At 41.1% G+C, this 17,136-nt stretch overlaps 1 protein-coding gene across 1 annotated transcript in view; it reads left to right on the top strand.

The window, feature by feature from the left end:
- plxna3 (plexin A3) overlaps positions 1 to 17,136 on the top strand; it is a 134,221-nt gene that overhangs the window by 14,812 nt on the left and 102,273 nt on the right. The window lies entirely within an intron of this gene.

The raw sequence follows: 17,136 nt of genomic DNA, 5'->3' as shown, positions 1-17,136 counted from the left end.
GTGAGCATGTAAAGCCTGTGAGCTCAAAGCTCGAGCCTCAGACTGCTCGTTTGTGTGTACTTGCATTAGTTTCTTTCTTCTTTATTTAACGCTGAACATGAAGTACATTTATTCTGCTCATTTCCAGCTCCGTGTTTTTTATTCTCGGACTCCACTGGAGTAGATTTACATCATTCTCCGTTCAGCGTCGGCCTTGATGCAGCCCTGCAGTTCATCCTTTGAAACGAGTCTCTATGTTTTCAGTTTTAGCTCTTCTTTTTTTTCTTTTTAAATCTCCTCTTTAAGGTGACCTTCCTTGAAGCCCACAATTTTCCCAGATTACCTGTCGCTCTCCTGGCTTCAGCGGATAGAACCAAATGCATCCTGCTTTTAAAGGGGAAAAAAACAACTATAATAATCAACCGTGGCTAGAAAACCTTCACTGGATTCTGTAATTCGAACAATATTTTTCTACATTTTTTCCAGTTACATTAAAAAATAGTAATTGGGAGAAGTAGATTTCTCCTTCTTGGTTAAAAACGGTATTTTTTGTCATATCCATCCGTGCATGTTTCAGCTCGTATCTGATCCGGACTGTGAGAGCGGATGGCACGAACATTTGCAGCAACAAAGATTACAGCAGGACGTCTTTGTTCGCTAATTATTACGCTCATTAGCCGCTTATCGTGGGACATAATTGTGGATTTTGTTTTTTAATCTCAAGCTGTGTCAAACGGTTCCTGTATGCAGGGCTGTATCAGGTGACCCCGAACCTTCCCTTAATTGCTGCTATAGGTTCAGGCTGCTGGGAATTTCCCATCATCCTCTGAGCACTTCTCCCCCCTCCTTTCACTGCTGCATGTCATGAACTTCTGTCTGTAGTTTGTGTTTTGTCCTTGTGTCTCTGTGCTCTCCTCTTCCTTCCACTCACCCACCCACCCCCACCCCACCTTCGGCTGTTCGCAGCACATGGCTGCCCGTCCCTGAACTTGGTTCTGCTGGAGGACTCTTCCTGTTAAAAGGGAGATCTTCACTGCATCCATGAACCATCTCTGAGGTCTTCCTCGTTCCCTCCTGCCTCGGAGCTCCAAGTTTCTCATCCTTTTCCCAATATAGCAACTATCCATCCTCTGCACATGTCCTGCTATTGAAATCTGAAAGCTTTGGTTCGTAGATTTAAAAAGATAGAATCCATCCATCGCCTGCTCATCCAGCTCAGGGCCACGGGAGGCTGGAGCCTATCCTAGCTGTTATACAGTGAAATCAGTAATAATTAACTGCAGTCACATTTTTCGGTTTTTGGAACATAAGGTGCTAAAAAAATAATAAACTCTCTCTGGTTCTTTGTGAATATTAAATATAGGAAGGCTTGTTTTTCTCTAATGAACCAACATCAGAGTTGGTAAATCTTTGTCTGTTCTTGTTTTCCATCGTTCTGACCTTGGAGTACAAGTCAGACGTTGTCGTTGAGCTGTTAATGACTGAAACAGCAGCAGACTTCAGTGTTCCCCCCTGCTCTGGACAGACTTCACAGGTTTGAAAGTAGCTGCTTTAGCATTCGCAGCATCAGGTAAATGGGGTTTATCAGATGCTAATGATCCCGGAGTTTAGGACAGAAAAGGTCTTCAGGTGTTGGAGTCACCTTGTTTATAGCCGGGTGGGGTGTCCTGTACCATGCCACTGTTCCCATGTTGCAGCTCATTAATGTCACAGTATTCACACTATCGATTGTTCACACTGTTTCTCAAACTTTTTAAATTACTGCCGGTTCTTTAACACATTTCTGATATGCTGTTGTTTGGAGGCTGTGATGCAACAGCAGTGGTTAACAGGGGGAAATATTCTGAAATCACAAAGGCTCACTTTGTGGGTTTTTTTTAAAGCCTCCTTTTAACACGCAGCTGATTCTTTGTTCTATAGCAGGGGTAGGCAACTCCAGGCCTCGAGGGCTGGTGTCCTGCAGGTTTTAGATATCGCCCTGGGCCAACACACCTGAATCAAATGATTAGTTCATTACCAGGCCTCTGGAGAACTTCAGGAGGAGGTCATTTAGCCATTTGAATCAGCTGTGTTGGATCAAGGACACATCGAAACCCTCCAGGACACCGGCCCTCGAGGTGTGGAGTTGCCTACCCCTGTTCTATAGTATTAAACATCGACCCTACATTTCCAGGGATCCTCGGCTTCCGTAATATCAGCACAGCAAAAAGGGAGTAAGTGCATGTAGTTGAATTTTCAAGGAGGCAAATCACCAAATATGTAAAAATAAAGACAAAACTCATTCAGAAATCCAGACCTGCCATTTAAAGGTGATCTTCTGCCCACTTTGGTTGTAACTTTGAGCTCTTGTTATGTTCCTATCATATCAAAGCGGTCTGCCTATTCCCCCATGACCTCTGGCCTTTTGTCTCCAAAACTTTGATGGCTGATCAGGTATTTGTGTTAAGTGTGCCTAATGAAGTGGCCTGTCACCCAATGATAAAGTGGACTCATACTGTTACATTTTATAAAACGACTGTTTTAAAGATTCAAGTATGTTGAGGAAAAGATTGGGTGAAGTTGCAGGTATGTGTGTTCATGCAATGGTAACTTTATTACTATTGAACAGACACATTTCATACTGTTTATTTTTGCATTTAACATATTTACTGCATTTAGCTTTTTACTCTGTTTAACCTCCGTTCTCCGTTTCTGGTGCACGGCTGCGGATGATCATCTGTTTGATTCTGGAGCAGGATGCTTTTGGCCTTTTCCCGTTGTAGCTGGGCTTCGGGGACTTTTTCCCCCTCCTGTGAAGATCCTAGCATCAACGTCCGCTTCTCTCATCTTTGTGACACTGCTTTCTGTTTCATCTGTTTCGTGTCTCGGGTCGGTGGGGAATCCATCCACTACCTCTCTGACTTTTTGTCTGCTTGAAGTTACCTTAAAATGATCAGTTGTTCTTTTCCTACTTCCGTGGACTGAGTGCTGTCTAATGTTGATTCAGTGAAGCCGGCTCTTCCGCATCACTTTTATCTTCAGGATTTGTCTGGTAAGTGAGGTTTTACCTTTCCTCCTTGACATAATCCCTAAATATCACAGAGGACTTACGTGTGTTACTGTTTTAATATGAGTGTAATTGGTCCACTTTAAACTCTGTGTGTAAAACCACAGAATTAATCTGGTTACCATCCATCACGCCGCTGTCATCCCCTCCCGTTTCCCTCAGCTCGTCTTTATTTCTAATGGATGAAGTCCAGCGCCGTCTGAGTTAATGTATCCAATCAGTGTTTAGTTTGTGAGCTCTTTATGACCTTAGTGGAGGATAAATATAGCTTTCAGTGCGGTTAAATGCAGCGTGACTTGGCTGTCAGTCATGGGAGTACACTTTGTTTGGATTTTCTGTCAGTGCGGCCTTAATATATAGCGAGGTTAAAGGTCACCAGGACTGTGTGATGAATGAACGAGTTCCCCGTTGGCCCGTTTGCATTCGCAGTCCTGGTTTTGTTTGAAATGGCAGCGAGAAGTTGCAAAAGATTTTCTGCTTCAGGCTGATAGAAAATAAAGTATTTCCACCTTTTGTTTGGCATCGCTGCTGTTCAAGCATAAAAGCTATTAACATAATCACTGCAAATTAATCGATTATAAAAATAAATTAATTGTAGCCTCACAGCAAGCCATAAAAGTGCAACAATACCAATCATGACTTTATTATTTAACATATTAGTTTGAGTACCATTTACTGTAGAACAAGCTATACACTGCAGTGGGAGTTTAACGATGTGTTGCAGCTACTGACAAAGAAAATATGAAAATATGCAATCATTTCTTAGAAGGAAGTTACACTGAAGCTACTGCACATTTAAAGGCGATATCCGTAAGAATTCCTACTCAGGACTCAGCTGTGATGGGATTAGTGCTGGGAAAATGGGACATTATAATAAATTTACTGTGTAAGCTGCTGAGAGCTATTTTTTTCTACCTGTCTTTTTTTTAATGGCCAGCCTTTGCTTGTTGCCCCCTGGCTGTTATTTCATGGTGCATACTGGCTTTTATATAAGAATGGATGCTTATTTTCTGCTTAGACAACAGATTTCATGCCAGACCCATAAAACAAAAGGAATAAGAGTGTGTAACGGTGGCGACAACGGGAGAAAGGCAGAGGGCAGGAAGAAGCAGTAGCCTTAAGTTCAATTAAAAACACCTTTTATGTTTTCAGGCTGAAACAAACTGAAAAACTATTTTTTTTATGGTTCATTACTTACAAAATGATGATTTTCTGATCCATTTATCAGGGTTGTAAGTTGAAGTCATAGCTTTGGGGATTCAAGTGCTTCAGGCCAAGTGCTACCAATAAATACACTGAAATCAGCAACACATTAAATTATAATTTGATGCTTTGAGTTTGTATATTTTTAGGCAGCTTAACAATCAAATCTCTGGAAAAAATAAAAAATGTTACGGCTGCAGTCGCACAAGCATAGAGGCCGGCTGGAGACTACATTGAACTGCCAGATACTCAAGAGAAAATGTGTTTTCCCCCAGCGGTTGGCGAGCTGTAGCTTGGAGCTTGCTGTCTAAAATGAATTGTAGATTGCCATGATCTCCTGTAATATGCAAGGGAGACGCAAACTTCTCTGCAAACACTTGAAAAACGTGCCTGACAAACTGGAAACTAAGAACTTACAAAGTTGTGCCTCACCACTGACACTAGCACGTTTTAAAGCCCAGGGCTTTTATGATGCATTTATGATTGGATTGTATTTTTGTTACCTCTCTTGTGAAGCACTTTGTGATGTCTGTCTGTGAAATGTGCTACACAAATAAACTTTTACATTCTTACTTTACTTTTGTTGAGGAATGGACATTTTCCTTAGCAACCAGTGGTTGCTAGAGGGTCACTGATCAATCTCTAAGCCTGCATGAGGCTAAACTAGCGACTTTAATCAAAGTTTATTTCTTTAAATCTCACGAACCGATTTAGCTGCTCCCTCAAACTTTAAACACATAATAAAGATCAGGTTATAAAAATGTAACATTTGAAGACAATGACTAGGAGATGGGTATCTAAGCAGCTAGCTTACACTTGACAGGTTGGTGACTTTAGCTTTATAGTTTATAGTCTTTGCCAGTGTTGTTAGCATCTGGCGCTTTGGAGCTAACCTACAGATAACTAGCTAACCTAGTTATCTATAGGTTAGCTTTGTTCTATAATTTATCTGTGTGTGATTATCCAACTAGCGCTAGTTAGCGCAGGAAATATACCAGTAATATAGGCTCTATAAAGTATTATGTGCAAGAGTTAAATGTTGCATGTTACCTGCACAGGTACAGTAAACCACCAAGCTTGAACGTGTCACAGGTGTAATCCTCCAACAGCAGTTTGGAAGAAAATAAAAGTATAGCTTCATGTGGTTGAACCAGAATAATCTGGCTTATAACCACCGTGCCAGAGCAGCACTCATAAGAGCGGTCCACAAACCCAGTGTGTTTATTGTGCCTGTATGGTGATGACGTTTTAAAATACCTTTTGGGTATTGAGGAATGAATTTTTAAACACACATGCTGTATTTTTCAGGACAATATTAGACCTTTTCTATTACAGTTTTCTGTTTTGTATGTTTTATTAGTTTAAGGCTAGCTGATTGGCCTGGTTTTTTTTTCTGGCTTATTTGACATTTAAATTAGTCCCAAAAACGTCCTATGCTAATTTTAATAGCAGTGTGCTTTCTGCAGCACACATTGAGTTATATCTTAATTTTATTCCAAAAGATTGAATATATTCCAAAATGCAGGTGTGTGTATATAATTATTGTGTGTGTGTGTGTGTGTGTGTGTGTGTGTGTGTGTGTGTGTGTGTGAGGATATAGTAATGTTTTTGAAGAGTAATTATCTGGAGTAGCTCTGGTTTAGCCACCAACTCCATTAGCTGTGTGTGTGTGTGTGTGTGTGTGTGTGTGTGTATTATAGTCTATAGTGTCATTACCACAAAGTCTGAGGCCGCACACACACATCAGTGTCTAACACTGTTATTTCATTAGAGTTCCATGTGCTGTGTGATGTTGGTGGTTGGTTTCTTTTTTTATGTTATTTATTTAATGGATCAGCTGATGGAAACCAGAGAGGCCGAACATCTAAACACGTCTGACCCTGAGCGGTTACAGCAAACTTAAACAAACATCTCTCAGAGGCTAAAAGGATCTGATCTGCAGAGATAAACATCAATGAACGGTCCCACAGACCAACCACATGCCATCTGAAGAGGTTTTCCTTGATTTGTATTTTTCCAGTGCTTAAAGTGGATCTTCTCTCATTTCTTGCTTCATATTTCTATTCCATTAGAGCAGCGTTACATGATTCACAGATTAAAATAACCCTCACGTATCTGTGCCCTCTAGTTCATCCTGTCTCGAACAAGCAGTTTTAACTGCCGTCTATTTAAGGTGTCCCTCCTTAAAATTGCTCCTTGTCCTGATTGGGAGATTTTACAGCGACCTGTTGGCGGGGCTGCACCCAGGACTGCTGAGAACAATTACTGATCAGATACATTTAAATGTAAAGGATTTTTTTTTACTTTTCTTTGCTCCATATAATGGAAACTTGCTTTTTGGACATCTACATAAACAAAATGTTTCCCAGAATGTGCAAAAACGCCCAAAACATTCTGCTTCTTTCCTTTAAATGTCAGGATTTCAGGCTTTTATTTGTTTACATGACAGAAAAGTGATGATTTCAGGAGGTCCTGGACTCATTGAACAAAAAAACACCTTGTGCTGTCTGTGTTTTGTTTCAAGACAGAGACGTTCCTTGTAGTGTCATTTTCTGATATTGAGTATTTTCTGCTATTAAAAAAACTCATTTATCATGAAAATGCTGGCAGCTGATTGGCTAACACCGGCTAAATGATTGCAGCGGTAAACCGAATAGAGAGATTTTATCTTCTGTCAAACGATTATGATATACATCAACATAATTTACCATTATTGATTAAACAATTTTAATTTTGTTTTATTAGTCAGTTTTAACTGTTTTAACTGTCATGTTAAGAATACACCGGAACCATTTTATGATCCAGTATCGTTGTGAAGGACACTTTGGAGTTCAAACCACCAAAATTCAGGTTAGCGAATGACCTGTTTGACCTTCTGACCTACAGCAGGCTCGTTTACGGGTAATAAACAACAGTTTTAATTTACTGACTGGTCGACGTTCCTCACGAGCTGTATGCAGTGACCAACTGAAGTAGATCGAGGATATGAGCTGCTGGAATGAGCTTCCTCTGGAGGGTCAGGCCTCAGGCTTCAGCACCCAGAGCTGCAGAGCATTGCATGATGTGTGCACTGATTTATGTTTTTAGTTTTTAATTTTCTTTTAAATCTTGGATTTTTCTGTGTAGGTTTTTTTCCCTTATCATTGTAAACTCCACTGCTGCTCTTTTTCCTTTTTATCCCAAGTTTTCATACACTGTGTGAGCCCTGGACATGCTGGTATCTAGCCAGGAGGAGACCCAAATAAACCAACAATATCAACTGAATAAAATTAAGAGATTCATGGATTTGTTAATTAGTTGTATTTTAGACTTTAAGACAAAGATATTCATGGACCTGTGATGCTTCAGGTGAAACTCTTTAGCATTAAATATCAGATCAGATAGAAATAAGCCAAAACTAGTGCTACAGAAGAGATTCAAAAGCCCCTTCTGCCGTCTCCTCTTTCCCGGTAAATTCCCCCGCTTCTCTCTCGTATGTTTAACGAACAGTGTCTATTGTGGCGGGAGCTCCAGTGTGTAATTAGCAGCTCGGTCTGGTGAAGCAGAGCCTTCCTCTCCCTCCCCACAGAGGCTCTTTCTTATTTACCTCCAGCCAGCAGCAGGAAGAAGCTCTGATTTCCAGACGGACAGTGAAGCGATCACGCCGTGGGACTCTCAGGACGGCGTGTTAGCGTGTTAGCTGTTATTAGCACAGTCAGACGGTTTACAGTGGTTTGTAATTATAGGGGCCGGCTGAGAGGAAGATGCAGTGAAATTAAAGCGGACGTATTAGCGTACTCGGTGGTTTGCGGCTCACTGTGTTTATGTAATTACAGGAAGTGACACAACAATCAGACTAAATTAGATCAGCTGTTGTTATACCAACATAAAAGATTTACTGTCTGTTTACAGGGAAAATCATACTTAGCAGCAGCTTATAGGTTGTAAAACACATTTGAATCGACTTCAATAAAAACACTCATTGCATAAATCTGTGTACGAGAAGCAAACTGAAAGCAGCCGCTTTTACCAGCTTCAACACTTGAATGTCGTGGTGTGTTGGGGTGGGGTGCAGTTATTTTTTGGCATCACCTTTAAATCGTCTCCGATGTTGCCGTTGCTTCCACCTGCCTACTGTGATCTCAGCCTCGATGATACGGTATCCTCCCAGCATCACTGCAGCTTCTGTTTATCTCCTGCAGATTTATAAGGAATATTTGGTTTTCATGAAGCAATGTTTAGACTGTAAACCACCCTCAAATGGACAGGAGTCCTCTTGGGCTCATTTTCAGCTCTCTGTTATTACTCCGGGGATCATCGTTGCATGACTCATAGTGTTAAAAACATAAAAAGCTTGTCTATGTTAGTGTGGCCCTCTCTGCATCCCCTCAGTTCATCCTCTGACCCGACCGGTTTTATCCATACACTGTACATAAGAGATTCCAGGTCTGAAAAGAGGAGACAATGCAAAAGTGCCTTAAGCATGCATTCCTTCTAACGGCCAGCAGGGGGCGATTCATCTGGCTGCAAAAAGGTCAGATTGTATAGAGGTCTATGGGAAAACGGCCCTGCTGTTTACTTGATCTGTGACCTCAGTCAACGCTCTCCTGATGTGTTTATGGGTTCAGTCATTGATTTTAAGTCTTAATTAATACAGTATGAAAAAAGTTTTGGAGATTTTGGTTCTTATTAGGGTCCAGACAGGTAAGAAAGTAGGGCAGACTGGAGTAAAAGCCCTTTTCATAGTCAGCTCTTATGTAACACCCCGTTTAGATTTTTAGAGTTTTCAATGTTTTCTCACAGCCTGTGTTTAGGAAAGTTTTAGTCCTCATTAGACAATAGACGCCGACGTTCAGCTTAATCTCAATAAGTTGTGTGATATGATCTGTTTTTGTCTTCTTGTTATTAATATAGCAGCTCCGTATCTGACAGCTTCAGTGGAGTTGTAATAAAGCAGCTCTTGAATTCGCTGATTCAGAAACATTGGGCTCCCTGTTAGACAGATGTGACCTTCACACAAGCAGCCATCAGCACGACACAGACTTTCACGTGACCTCCCATTCACTTTCCCGTCTAACTGGAGATTTATTTTAACTCGCACTTATCAACAGATTTCATCTCCCACTTTGTTTCTTTACATGATAGATATTAAAACAACAAGTCTAATATGTTATCTGTTTAGGAACATTTCACCCGCTCTGTCTGCATCTCTGACTTCTGCTTCTCTGCATGTCGGGTTTCCAACAGTCCAAACATGTGAATGTTTTGGTTAATTAGTTATTGTAAAACTGGCTGGAGGTGTGGATGTAAGTGTGAAAGGCTGGCTGTGTTACTCTGTGATGGGCCGAGTCCAGGGTGCGCCCTGACTCTGGCCTAATGTTAGATGGGATTGGCTCCAAAGCCCATGCTACCCTAATCGGATAACGGGGGAAAAAAAGAGAAAATGGATGCGATGATCTCTGCCGCCGACTCCTGTGTAAACTAGATTAAGCAGCATGTGGGGTCCCACCATGACATTGTTCTTCTGGACACCAGTTTATTCTACTGTTATCATAAGTTTGTCATTATATTAGGATACATTTATAAATATTTTATTATGCCCATTAATGCCCAAAGAGACAGGGAAAAACCCTAAACTACACGAAAGCATCACAAGGAATAATTATTGTAATGTTTAACTTGTGTTTTATTGAAAAAAGGATAAAAAAAACTGATAATCTGTAACAATATTAAAATATCAGAAAATTTAAAAATCATATTTTTTCAAATTGTGAAAATGTGCAATAAAAATATGATAGAAATACTAAATAATCAATAGCATGTATCTGGGATCTTTTAAAATTAAAGGTGCAAAATGATTTATATGGGAAGGTCTAAAATAAAATCAATGAGGTTAAATAAAAAGATGTTACCATAAAATGTAAATGTTAGGGCAACATGATAATGACTTCATCCATCCACTGGATGCTTCTGTTATTTATTTGTCATGTAAATAATCAAATCAATAAATATCTCGTCCATTTTTTTATTCCAAATATGTCTTTTTATTTAATTTCTTTACTGTAGCTCCGTTTGTTCTATATTTAAATCCAACAGATTTAATGAACACAAACTTCTCGCATGATTTTATCTCCTTAGAAACCGGCCCGGATGTGAAACCTCAGGCCCAATCAGCCCGGTGATCTTTATCCGCACCAACACTTAATAGTTTGAAACGACATCTTTATAGTTTATATGACATCCAGTGCAAACTCCACCCAAATGCTTCATCACGGCCCAACCAGAAGCTATAAAACCAACGCACCCCTTCTGTCGCCCACATCCATCACCTCCATCTGCGTCCCCCCTGTGTGACCCCCTCATCTCTGTGACTGAGGCTCTGTGTGTGAATTGTGGGCTCCGATAAACACACAACAAAGCAGCATTGTGCTGCAGTTTCCTGGTGTGAAAGGCTTCAGGGGCCGTTTGGGTGGCAAGAGATGCAGGGTGGTCAGAGATGGTCAGAGATAAGAGCTGAGAGCTGGATGGTTTAGAGGCGACTCGGGCCAACAGATGGGAGATTGAGACACTTTCAGGCCTGATAGGGCGACCGCGCTGAGATACAGCTGGCACTCGGCAGCGTTTTATCCCCGTTCGGTGGAGGCGGGGCCGAGTGCAATGTTTACACGTTTAAATTCAGCACTCGAACACGGCAGTTTGGATGCTGTAGATGGTCACATAATTTCATAATAGGAGTATGGAAATGCATTTCAGGAATGATGCCTGAAAGGCTGAGATCAATGCGCGGTATCGGTGAACCAGATTGAGAGATGTAGAAACACAACGTCCGGGGGGACTTTTTAAAATCTTATTTTGGGGCAAAGTCAAAAAAAGAATTCAGAAGAAGCTCACCCTGAAGTCTAAATGATTTTCAGAGAGGGCCTGAAAAGTTGTGAACCTCTACTGTGCATGTGCACGGCAGGCTAAAATGTTCCCCTTGCTTTGCTGTCTTGTTGTGTCTTTATCCATATTTAACATGTGAGAATTCTCCCATAGATTCAGGATTTTTGAGTGCCACATCTTCTCCTTGTATGATTTCCCCAGTAATGCTCTAAGAGGGTCGCCAAGTGGCAAGACTCGCCTCCACAAGGACTAGATAGTCCCTGTGCTTTTATTTTGAAAGGTTACTTGCTGCTAACCTAACATTAAGTTCATAAAATGTAAAAATAATTTGATCATCCATTTGCCATCTTTTGTTTTGAAAACTCGGGGTCATTGCCTCGGGGCAGAGCTGAGAGATGCTGCATGCTCATTGGCTACATGTCATTAGTCACTTGGCGAATAAGATATTTGCTGTTTGATGAATTTAAACTAATTGATTTACATTTGTGCTTTAACCACATTAAAAGCTGTTTTAGCGGCCATTTAAAGTCATTAACTGAGTAGAGAGACACTGAAGTAGTTGCAGCATCTGTATTGAAATCCATCCATGAAGCATGAGTGTTAATGTGGCAGAATACACAGCTGTTACGCTCTGACTTGTGTGGTGGTGTTTGGGGTTTCTTACTTCTCTGTGCCACAGTGTTGCAAAACTACGCAAAGGCAATTTCAGGAGACTGTGCTAGATCTGTCTGAAGCATAGTGCTTTGGATTGATTACTTTATTTGATCATCAATAACTCGTGGTTTCTGTCTCTTTCCTGCTCTCTCAGCAATCTAACCTTTTGTGGGTAATTGCATACAAATGTTTCCTAATGGAGCTGCTTCTGAATATCAAATCCACTTATCAAATATGAATCCTCTGAAGCCCCCCCCTGCCCCCCCCCCTTTGATAATTAAGTTTAGCTTTCATAATTTGCGAGTAACCAAAGGTCACGTAGTCGGTTCAGATCTGACAACAGAACATTAATGAAGCCTGATGAATGTTGACGACCTGCAGCTCCAACCTGACGACGAGCCGAGCGGCAGCAGAACATCTGAAACGTTTGATATTGATCGTTGCTGAAACAAACTGACTGTTACAGCTGGTGTTTGGCCGCCAACGCACCGGACCTAAACCAGGCCGCTCGATCACAGAAACTATCGTCATCAGAAATTTGGTAAATGCTAAAATCTCAGCGATTCGACACAAATATTCATTGATTTATTGAAGAATAATTTAACTTTATTTAAGACTCCTGCATTTAGGGAGACCTGCAGGGAGAGCAACCGACGCCTTAGCCAACAAACAACCAACACCTGGGTTTTGTGACACCATGGGCCAGTTTTACGTCTCCTGGACCCCGCTGGCCTAAGGCGCTCTTTCTGTGATCTTATCTCAAGCTAAGCCAAACAGTGAATGTATTTGTGCTTTTAGGGAGGGTTAAAGTGCATCACCGTAAAGGAAAAGAAACGCATCGATTTATTCCATTTTATTCAGTTTTATTTATGTTGAGCCAATTCAGGCGAAGGCACAGCAGACTCTCCGCCTTCTCCATTTTGCTTCGGAAAGTTCGTTCACCTCTCCGGTTTCAGGTTGGACGCCACCCAGAAATGCTTTTTGGTTGTGAAGCAAAGTTAAATTTGTTTGGCATTTTTAAAGAAGAAACACAAAAAGCAGTGAATGCAGCTCTTTTTTACAGGCCAACCACAGCCGAAGGGGAACATGTTTGTTCACACCACTTCCCTTTTGTTATTAAAGGACCTATAACTTTATTCTCAGCTTGACTGATAATGTGACATATTCGTTTGTGTTCAGTTCCATTTTATTTTTATAGCATCATTTCAGGCTGAAGGTTCTGCCTCCTGTTCTACTTTTAGAAACTGTAGAAACCACAGCTAAGCATCCTGAGAGCTTTGTCAGCATCACATGGCACTATGAGATCTTTAACATGTGACCGGTCCTGATTATTTAAGACTTTGTATGTATTTAGATGAATTCTGAACTCTTGCCTGGCTAATATGGGAAATATATAATCTCTTATGTGTTGTTACTGTTGTCACGGTGGTGTTTTGGATCAGCTGAAGGCTTTTCTGTGAGATTTCAGGCCAACCAGATAAAAAGACTTCATATTTAGCCAGCTCTACCCTGAACGTGATTTTAAAACCAAGTCTAAAATGTCAAACAAGCCATTAAGGTGCAGAAATGTCCTCTCTCTGATGGGGTCGTCCCATCACTCGTCCTCAGTCACAGCCTCCTGTTCTCCAGGGTGATGGATGATCCAGTGAAATCGTAGTCCAGTTAGAGAAACTCTGTGTCCTCTGTCTGCCCAGCTGTCCGTCACACACTCTGAGACACGCGCACACACACACACACACACACACACACACACACACACACACACACACACACACACTGGTCCATCTGTCGACCTCTCCTCTCTCTGGTCTCCCCCTCAGCTCAGCGGGCTAATTAACTAATGTGCTGATCTTTCACTGCCTCTTTGTGTTTCTGTGTGTGTGTCACGGGGTTAATTGTTGGACTCGGCTTCCTGTACGTCTCCGCTGCCCGGCTGAAAACTTTATTATCCCTCCATTCAGTTTCTGTCTCATTAGAAGCCGTCGTTCACGGCGCTGTGCAGTCGCTGTGTGGAGGGTCTGTTTTAGTTCAGTCAGGAGGACCTCTCTTAAATGACACTAAAAAAAAAAAAAAAAGACTCTTTCTTCTTCTTCTCATTTATTAATGAAGCTGCAGAGAGACGCCTGGACCTCCTCAGTCCAACATGTCTCCCCCGTTTGCTGAAACTAATTCACACGTTGACAGTAAAATTAACAGGACAGGGCGGCTCGTGATTTGTTTGCTGCTCAGAAAGAGCTCCAGGTTTACTTCACATTGTTTCTGTTCACGGGACTCGTTTCATTTCTCCCAAATTTTGCAGTGAAATTTAAGCCTCAGTGGATCCACCATCATGCTGCATGTCAGAAATCTACATTTACCACCTGCTGTTAATCTGATCATTACGCTCTCAATTGACCGTTGAGCCCTCATGCATATCCTGGAGTCTTGTAAACTCCTCGAATCGACAATTAGTCACAAATACTCACATCGTTAGCAGGGATGACAACGAGAAGCTCTTTACACCTGAGAGGCTCAAAGCTACATTTCCCCCATTTTTGTCTGAAAACAGCGATTTATTATTTATTTGAAATACGTTAATTACAGCGAGGACACACTGTGTAAAATATTTGTTTTGTAGAGATTTGGTCCCACAGGGCAGTCTTATTTCACACGTTTTTTATTTAAATATTCCATTGTACAGTGTATATAGTGTGTTTGTTTGTTTTTTTAATTCGTTTTTGTTTCTGTGTTTTTCAAAATTTCACTCATGTGAAGGCAGAGCACCTCTCTGACCTGAAATAAGACAGATTTCCACCCAGTTGTAAAATAATTTGTTCCCGCTTCTTCTGTGGGATTTCTGGGATTAGAATATGTATTATTAGTGAAGACGCGTGTGCTCAGTTGACCATGATGAGTAAACATTACTACTTGTCAGCACCAGAAATATTAGTCGGTTAAACTAGTTCATATTTTATTGATGTACAAAATTGGGCAAAGTGCAGAACACATTAGTCACTTTTAAAATACAGTGAAAGAGTTAAATGGTTTAAATACACACACAGACTGTTTAACCATATTTATTGATCTGTGCTCGATTTTAACTGTTTTCTCACTTCTGGGGACTTCCTGCACTCGGCCAATCGGAAGAAAGAGAGCGTTCAGAGAGGCAGGCCTTCAGAGAAAAAAATCATAGACTGTATTTAAAGAATGACTGTAGCCATCTGATGTCACTGCCTGGTTCAAGAAGTTCTGTTGTGACATTTTGAAGCTGTCTGTTTATTGGCTAATGACGTGTCAGGTTTTGACCAATAAGCATATCCTGCTCTGTTCTTCTTTCTGACCCTGATAATGTCAACAATCGAAAATATTGTATATTCAGACTTCAAACTAGTGACTGAATCCGTGACATATCGAGAATATGTTTACTGAGGTTTCAGAGCAACGCCGCGTCCCTGTAAACTTCTATAGAACCTCAAGTCTTTCTGCAACCAGAGGCGCGCCCCCTGCTGGCTATTAGGAAGAATGCAGCTTTAAAGCTCTTGCACAACAGCTAATGTTTTAATGTACACAGTGGGCCATTTATATGGATACACCGTAATAACATGGGAATGTTTGATGATATGAAAGTCCTGTTTGTGGCACATTAGTATATGTGAGGGGGCAAACTCCTCAAGATGGGTGGTGACCATGGTGGCCATTTAGAAGTCGGCCATCTTGGGTACAACTTTTGTTTTTTCAATAGGAAGAGGGCCATGTGACACATCAAACTTATTGGTAATGTCACAAGAAAAACAATGGTGTGCTTGGTTTCAACGTAACTTTATTCTTTCATGAGTTATTTACAAGTTTCTGACCACTTATAAAATGTGTTCAATGTGCTGCCCATTGTGTTGGATTGTCAATGCAACCCTCTTCTCACTCTTCACACACTGATAGCAACACCGCAGGAGAAATGCCAGCACAGGCATCCAGTATCCGTAGTTTCAGGTGCTGCACATCTCGTATCTTCACACCATAGACAATTGCCTTCAGACTTTCAATTGTCTTCGGACTTTAATATCACCAAACATTCCCATTTTGTTACGGTGTATCCATATAAATGGCCCACCCTGTATAGTTAAATGGATTTTTTTAGACAAAGGATGGAAAAGAGTGTTGCATAAAAGCCCAGAATAAGATAAATACAGTTGTTTTTTTTCTTTGAACTGTGAGTCATGCAAAGCTGCTCCGCTGCAGTCACCGGAGTGAAAGTACAGAGCTGAAAATGAGCCGAAGAGCTCCTATTTAAATCACTTCAAAGACATTTTTGAACAGAACAGATGTGTTCTCTGTAGGCCTGCTCACTAATCCTGACTCGAGTTAAAAGTGACTTTTAAAAAAGAGATATTACCAAATCTGACCCGTTGAGACTGCAGTGAGCGTTTCCACTGTTAAACCTTATTCAGATGAATAAAAAGACACTCCAGATGTAACCGAGAAAGCAGAAGAAGAAACCCCTGAAAGCCAGATAAAATAAATCCAGCTCTTTGTTTCCAGACGCCGTTTCTCGTATTCTCGTATTGATTAATGCGTCTGAGCTGAAAACCAGGAGGCTGATATAAAGCAGTGCTGCAGTTGAGGGTTCAATTCCCACTGGGACACCCACGCTGAGCGCAAATGCTGCAGGCTTTTCAACACAATACTTGCAGCCCAAACTTGTCCTGCGTTTGGTGTTAATATCGCTGTAGATTAGGATTAAACTGTCGAGGCATTTACATGTGTGTGTTTGTGTGTGTGTGTGTGTGTGTGTGTGTGTTGATTAGAACTGTCAGTCAGTCGGAGTTGAACTGGCTGCAAGGATAAGAGTGAAGTTTCCATCCAGCTTAGTGTTACTGGAGCTGCTGAGGCTTATGAGAGAGATTCAGTGAGAAGACAGACAGAAACAGATCAATACTTCTATCTGCTTCGATTACACTCCCACACTCTGCTAATCTCTGCACTCACTATCTGTGTGTGTGTTTCTGGTAAATAATACTGCCTGTTGGTTTCTAAAGCTCCCTGTCAGGCTAAGGCCGGGATAATTTTGAAGATAATTCTGTTTATTGTTGGTGAAACACCTTGCTTGGCGTTTGAGGTGGCCTTGTGAAGAATAGATGTTCCTGTGGTCATTGCGTGACTCTCATATTTTAGCATTTATCCTCCTGCAGGTGATCCACCTGAGGCTGATCAGACCAGGGATGAGATGCAGATTAGGGATGTGACGTCCTTTCAAGGAATTTAGAAGATTACATGGTCAAAATTAAAAAATTAAATACTATATAAACTTTTATTTTAATCAAGACACTGCTCAGCTAACTCCATTGTCCAGATGGTTAAGTTAATAAAAATTAAAATGACCTTACAAACGTGTTTATTTCTGCTGCAGAGTTGGCTTT

Source organism: Simochromis diagramma, unplaced genomic scaffold (genome assembly GCF_900408965.1).
Source record: "Simochromis diagramma unplaced genomic scaffold, fSimDia1.1 OVJJ01000308.1, whole genome shotgun sequence".
NCBI classification, from domain to species: domain Eukaryota; kingdom Metazoa; phylum Chordata; class Actinopteri; order Cichliformes; family Cichlidae; genus Simochromis; species Simochromis diagramma.
The sequence above is the reverse complement of the archived record's forward strand: the minus strand, read 5'-3'. Positions and strand labels throughout refer to the sequence as shown.